Below are 7,377 nucleotides of genomic sequence, written 5' to 3'. Positions count from 1 at the left end.
TACCAATTTTCACGTAGCTAAAATGAGAAAAATTATCCAATCTTGTTTTACCCATAACTTCTTCATTTTAAATCCGTTTTGAGTGAATCAAATTGCTATGGTTTCATATTGAACTCTATTTTATGAATCTAAACAGAAAAAGTATAGGTTTATAGTCGGAAAAATAAGTTACAAGTCGTTTTTGTAAAGTTAGTCATTTCAGTCGAAAGAACGACGTCTAGATGACCATTTTAGAAAACATACTTCCACTTTGAGTTTAACCATAATTTTTGGATATAGTTTCATGTTCATAATAAAAATCATTTTCTCAGAATAACAACTTTTAAATCAAAGTTTATCATAGTTTTTAATTAACTAACCCAAAACAGCCCGCGGTGTTACTACGACGGCGTAAATCCGATTTTACGGTGTTTTTCGTGTTTCCAGGTTTTAAATCATTAAGTTAGCATATCATATAGATATAGAACATGTGTTTAGTTGATTTTAAAAGTCAAGTTAGAAGGATTAACTTTTGTTTGCGAACAAGTTTAGAATTAACTAAACTATGTTCTAGTGATTACAAGTTTAAACCTTCGAATAAGATAGCTTTATATGTATGAATCGAATGATGTTATGAACATCATTACTACCTTAAGTTCCTTGGATAAACCTACTGGAAAATAGAAAAATGTATCTAGCTTCAATGGATCCTTGGATGGCTCGAAGTTCTTGAAGCAGAATCATGACACGAAAATAAGTTCAAGTAAGATCATCACTTGAAATAAGATTGTTATAGTTATAGAAATTGAACCAAAGTTTGAATATGATTATTACCTTGTATTAGAATGATAACCTACTGTAATAAACAAAGATTTCTTGAGGTTGGATGATCACCTTACAAGATTGGAAGTGAGCTAGCAAACTTGAAAGTATTCTTGATTTTATGAAACTAGAACTTTTGGAATTTATGAAGAACACTTAGAACTTGAAGATAGAACTTGAGAGAGATCAATTAGATGAAGAAAATTGAAGAATGAAAGTGTTTGTAGGTGTTTTTGGTCGTTGGTGTATGGATTAGATATAAAGGATATGTAATTTTGTTTTCATGTAAATAAGTCATGAATGATTACTCATATTTTTGTAATTTTATGAGATATTTCATGCTAGTTGCCAAATGATGGTTCCCACATGTGTTAGGTGACTCACATGGGCTGCTAAGAGCTGATCATTGGAGTGTATATACCAATAGTACATACATCTAAAAGCTGTGTATTGTACGAGTACGAATACGGGTGCATACGAGTAGAATTGTTGATGAAACTGAACGAGGATGTAATTGTAAGCATTTTTGTTAAGTAGAAGTATTTTGATAAGTGTATTGAAGTCTTTCAAAAGTGTATAAATACATATTAAAACACTACATGTATATACATTTTAACTGAGTCGTTAAGTCATCGTTAGTCGTTACATGTAAGTGTTGTTTTGAAACCTTTAGGATAACGATCTTGTTAAATGTTGTTAACCCAATGTTTATAATATCAAATGAGATTTTAAATTATTATATTATCATGATATTATCATGTATGAATATCTCTTAATATGATATATATATACATTAAATGTCTTTACAACGATAATCGTTACATATATGTCTCGTTTAAAAATTATTAAGTTAGTAGTCTTGTTTTTACATATGTAGTTCATTGTTAATATACTTAATGATATGTTTACTTATCATAGTATCATGTTAACTATATATATCCATATATATGTCATCATATAGTTTTTACAAGTTTTAACGTTCGTGAATTACCGGTCAACTTGGGTGGTCAATTGTCTATATGAAACATATTTCAATTAATCAATTCTTAACAAGTTTGATTGATTAACATGTTGGAAACATTTAATCATGTAAATATCAATCTCAATTAATATATATAAACATGGAAAAGTTCGGGTCACTACAGTACCTACCCGTTAAATAAATTTCGTCCCGAAATTTTAAGCTGTTGAAGGTGTTGACGAATCTTCTGGAAATAGATGCGGGTATTTCTTCTTCATCTGATCTTCACGCTCCCAGGTGAACTCGGGTCCTCTACGAGCATTCCATCGAACCTTAACAATTGGTATCTTGTTTTGCTTAAGTCTTTTAACCTCACGATCCATTATTTCGACGGGTTCTTCGATGAATTGAAGTTTTTCGTTGATTTGGATTTCATCTAATGGAATAGTGAGATCTTCTTTAGCAAAACATTTCTTCAAATTCGAGACGTGGAAAGTGTTATGTACAGCCGCGAGTTGTTGAGGTAACTCTAGTCGGTAAGCTACTGGTCCGACACGATCAATAATCTTGAATGGTCCAATATACCTTGGATTTAATTTCCCTCGTTTACCAAATCGAACAACGCCTTTCCAAGGTGCAACTTTAAGCGTGACCATCTCTCCAATTTCAAATTCTATATCTTTTCTTTTAATGTCAGCGTAGCTCTTTTGTCGACTTTGGGCGGTTTTCAACCGTTGTTGAATTTGGATGATCTTCTCGGTAGTTTCTTGTATAATCTCCGGACCCGTAATCTGTCTATCCCCCACTTCACTCCAACAAATCGGAGACCTGCACTTTCTACGATAAAGTGCTTTAAACGGCGCCATCTCAATGCTTGAATGGTAGCTGTTGTTGTAGGAAAATTCTGCTAACGGTAAATGTCGATCCCAACTGTTTCCGAAATCAATAACACATGCTCGTAGCATGTCTTCAAGCTTTTGTATCGTCCTTTCGCTCTGCCCATCAGTTTGTGGATGATAGGCAGTACTCATGTCTAGACGAGTTCCTAATGCTTGCTGTAATGTCTGCCAGAATCTTGAAATAAATCTGCCATCCCTATCAGAGATAATAGATATTGGTATTCCATGTCTGGAGACGACTTCCTTCAAATACAGTCGTGCTAACTTCTCCATCTTGTCATCTTCTCTTATTGGCAGGAAGTGTGCTGATTTGGTGAGACGATCAACTATTACCCAAATAGTATCAAAACCACTTGCAGTCCTTGGCAATTTAGTGATGAAATCCATGGTAATGTTTTCCCATTTCCATTCCGGGATTTCGGGTTGTTGAAGTAGACCTGATGGTTTCTGATGCTCAGCTTTGACCTTAGAACACGTCAAACATTCTCCTACGTATTTAGCAACATCGGCTTTCATACCCGGCCACCAAAAATGTTTCTTGAGATCCTTGTACATCTTCCCCGTTCCAGGATGTATTGAGTATCTGGTTTTATGAGCTTCTCTAAGTACCATTTCTCTCATATCTCCAAATTTTGGTACCCAAATCCTTTCAGCCCTATACCGGGTTCCGTCTTCCCGAATATTAAGATGCTTCTCCGATCCTTTGGGTATTTCATCCTTTAAATTTCCCTCTTTTAAAACTCGTTGTTGCGCCTCCTTTATTTGAGTAGTAATGTTATTATGAATCATTATATTCATAGATTTTACTCGAATGGGTTCTCTGTCCTTCCTGCTCAAGGCATCGTCTACCACATTTGCCTTCCCCGGGTGGTAACGAATCTCAAAGTCGTAATCATTCAATAATTCAATCCACCTACGCTGCCTCGTACTCAGTTGTTTCTGATTAAATATGTGTTGAAGACTTTTGTGGTCGGTATATATAATACTTTTGACCCCATATAAGTAGTGCCTCCAAGTCTTTAATGCAAAAACAACCACGCCTAATTCCAAATCATGCGTCGTATAATTTTGTTCGTGAATCTTCAATTGTCTAGACGCATAAGCAATCACCTTCGTTCGTTGCATTAATACACAACCGAGACCTTGCTTTGATGCATCACAATAAATCACAAAATCATCATTCCCTTCAGGCAATGACAATATAGGTGCCGTAGTTAGCTTTTTATTCAATAACTGAAACGTTTTCTCTTGTTCATCATTCCATTCAAATTTCTTCCCTTTATGCTTTAATGCAGTCAAGGGTTTTGCTATTCTGGAAAAGTCTTGGATGAACCTTTTGTAGTAACCAGCTAGTCCTAAAAACTGGCGTATGTGTTTTGGAGTTTTCGGGGTTTCCCACTTTTCAACAGTTTCTATCTTTGCCGGATCCACCTTAATACGTTCTTTGTTCACTATGTTACCGAGGAATTGAACTTCTTCCAACCAAAATGCACACTTTGAAAACTTAGCGTACAATTCTTCCTTCCTCAATACTTCTAACACCTTTCTCAAATGTTCACCGTGTTCTTGGTCATTCTTTGAGTAAATAAGTATGTCATCAATGAAAACAATGACAAACTTGTCAAGGTATGGTCCACACACTCGGTTCATAAGGTCCATGAACATAGCTGGTGCATTAGTTAAACCAAACGGCATGACCATAAACTCGTAATGACCGTAACGTGTTCTGAAAGCAGTCTTTGGAATATCATCTTCTTTCACCCGCATTTGATGATACCCGGAACGTAAGTCAATCTTTGAATAAACAGACGAGCCTTGTAGTTGATCAAATAAGTCATCGATTCTCGGTAGTGGGTAGCGGTTCTTGATGGTAAGTTTGTTCAACTCTCGGTAGTCGATACACAACCTGAATGTACCATCTTTCTTCTTGACAAACAAAACAGGAGCTCCCCACGGTGATGTGCTTGGTCGAATGAAACCACGCTCTAAAAGTTCTTGTAATTGGCTTTGTAGTTCTTTCATCTCGCTGGGTGCGAGTCTGTAAGGAGCACGAGCTATTGGTGCAGCTCCTGGTACAAGATCTATTTGAAATTCAACGGATCGATGTGGGGGTAATCCCGGTAATTCTTTCAGAAATACATCAGGAAATTCTTTTGCGACGGGAACATCATTGATGCTCTTTTCTTCAGTTTGTACTTTCTCGACGTGTGCTAGAACAGCATAGCAACCTTTTCTTATTAGTTTTTGTGCCTTCAAATTACTAATAAGATGTAACTTCGTGTTGCCCTTTTCTCCGTACACCATTAAGGGTTTTCCTTTTTCTCGTATAATGCGAATTGCATTTTTGTAACAAACGATCTCCGCTTTCACTTCTTTCAACCAGTCCATACCGATTATCACATCAAAACTCCCTAACTCTACTGGTATCAAATCAATCTTAAATGTTTCGCTAACCAGTTTAATTTCTCGATTCCGACATATATTATCTGCTGAAATTAATTTACCATTTGCTAATTCGAGTAAAAATTTACTATCCAAAGGCGTCAATGGACAACTTAATTTAGCACAAAAATCTCTACTCATATAGCTTCTATCCGCACCCGAATCAAATAAAACGTAAGCAGATTTATTGTCAATAAGAAACGTACCCGTAACAAGCTCCGGGTCTTCCTGTGCCTCTGCCGCATTAATATTGAAAACTCTTCCACGGCCTTGTCCATTCGTGTTCTCCTGGTTCGGGCAATTTCTAATAATGTGGCCCGGTTTTCCACATTTATAACAAACTACATTGGCATAACTTGCTCCGACACTACTTGCTCCGCCATTACTCGTTCCGACACCATTTGTTCCTTTCGTTCTATTAACCCCTGGTCCGTAGACCTCACACTTCGCCGCGCTATGACCATTTCTTTTACACTTGTTGCAAAATTTGGTGCAGAACCCCGAGTGATTCTTTTCACACCTTTGGCATAGCTGCTTCTGATTGTTGTTGTTGTTGTTGCGGTTATTATTGTTGTTGGGATGATTGTTGCAGTTGCTGTTGTTGTTGTTGTTGTTGTTGTTGGGCCGTTTGTTGTAGTTGCGATTGATGTTGCGATTGTTGGGATAATTGTTGCGATTATTGTTGTAATTGCTGTTGTTATTGTATTGGTGATTCTTATCACCGTTTTCCTCCCACTTTCTTTTGACTTGCTTCACATTGGCCTCTTCAGCAGTCTGTTCTTTAATTCTTTCTTCAATCTGGTTCACGAGTTTGTGAGCCATTCTACATGCCTGTTGTATGGAGACGGGCTCGTGTGAACTTATATCTTCTTGGATTCTTTCCGGTAATCCTTTCACAAACGCGTCGATCTTCTCTTCCTCATCTTCGAATGCTCCTGGACACAATAGGCACAATTCTGTGAATCGTCTTTCGTACGTGGTAATATCAAATCCTTGGGTTCGTAACCCTCTAAGTTCTGTCTTGAGCTTATTGACCTCGGTTCTGGGACGGTACTTCTCGTTCATCAAGTGCTTGAATGCTGACCACGGTAGTGCGTACGCATCGTCTTGTCCCACTTGCTCAAGATAGGTATTCCACCATGTTAACGCAGAACCTGTGAAGGTATGCGTAGCATACTTTACTTTGTCCTCTTCAGTACACTTACTTATGGCAAACACCGATTCGACCTTCTCGGTCCACCGTTTCAATCCGATCGGTCCTTCGGTTCCATCAAATTCCAAAGGTTTGCAGGCAGTGAATTCTTTGTAGGTGCATCCTACACGATTTCCTGTACTGCTAGATCCAAGGTTATTGTTGGTATGTAGCACAGCCTGTACTGCGGCTATGTTTGAAGCTAGAAAAGTACGGAATTCCTCTTCATTCATATTCACGGTGTGTCGAGTAGTCGGTGCCATTTTCTTCAAAATAGTTAAATGGAACAAGTTAATCATACAGAATATTAAGAGTAGTTAATAGTATTTCGTAGCATAATATGAACTCATTTATAAAAGCTTTTTCTTCATATTAGCGTTTTATAAGTTTAAATTCGGGTAGTACCTACCCGTTAAGTTCATACTTAGTAGCTAATATACAATTCAACTACTACAATTCTATATGAAAAACTGATTATAATAATATTTCGCGTTCAAACTTTTACACAATATTTTACAAACTTACAATACCGCTTATTTTACATATAGCATGAAATATAGCACACAATAAATTTGATACAAGATGGTTGTGAAGATAATTCTAGCTAGTACACAAGTCGTTCAGCAAAGGCAATAAAGACACGTAATTCATACGTCCAGAAACAAGTCATGCATTCTGGTTTTACTAGGACTACTTCCCATCCTTGGTCTTGTGGAACATAACCATTATGGCCGTTGATAAGACAGCGTGTTGTAACGTCGTCAAAGGGATGAGGGTTACGTAATGTCCAACAGTCCCGTAACAATCTAAAAACCTCATTTCTTACCCCAATTACCAACTCCGTCACTTGTGGGAACGTTTTGTTTAATAGTTGTAGCCCGATGTTCTTATTCTCACTTTGGTGAGAAGCGAACATTACTAATCCGTAAGCATAACATGCTTCTTTATGTTGCATGTTAGCCGCTTTTTCTAAATCACGAAGTCCAATATTCGGATATATTGAGTCAAAATAATTTCTTAACCCATTGCGTAAAATAGCATTTGGGTTCCCCGCAATATATGCGTCAAAGTAAACACATCGT

Source organism: Rutidosis leptorrhynchoides, chromosome 1, assembly GCF_046630445.1.
Source record: "Rutidosis leptorrhynchoides isolate AG116_Rl617_1_P2 chromosome 1, CSIRO_AGI_Rlap_v1, whole genome shotgun sequence".
Classification (NCBI taxonomy): Eukaryota; Viridiplantae; Streptophyta; class Magnoliopsida; order Asterales; family Asteraceae; genus Rutidosis; species Rutidosis leptorrhynchoides.
Note: the sequence above shows the minus strand (reverse complement) of the source record.